Genomic DNA, 382 nt, shown 5'->3' with positions numbered 1-382 from the left:
CAAGCGGAAGTGGATTGCTAAAAGCTCTAGATTGATATTTACTTTCACAGCGCCCCATGTGGCTCGGAAGTCGATTTGTCGTTGGTGCGTTCATTTGTATAATACCGTGCACTGTCCATCTGCATTGGACACAAGAGGGTTCCACAACTTCAATTATTTGGCTTACCCCGCTGTAATATGACGTTTTTAATCTACTTACTGTATCAACCCAAATCGATAATGGTCAAAGTGGCAGGCATTCTAGTACTGTGTGTGTGTGTGCACACCCAGTTAGGTTAACATAGGACTGACACCAGAGATGGTAGAGAAAGCGAGACACCTGCCTCAATTTCTTTGGGGACGGCCCACCCGGTCTACTTATTGTTCCCGCCCCACGGATGGG

Source organism: Salvelinus fontinalis, chromosome 35 (assembly GCF_029448725.1).
Source record: "Salvelinus fontinalis isolate EN_2023a chromosome 35, ASM2944872v1, whole genome shotgun sequence".
NCBI classification, from domain to species: Eukaryota; Metazoa; Chordata; class Actinopteri; order Salmoniformes; family Salmonidae; genus Salvelinus; species Salvelinus fontinalis.
Note: the sequence above shows the minus strand (reverse complement) of the source record.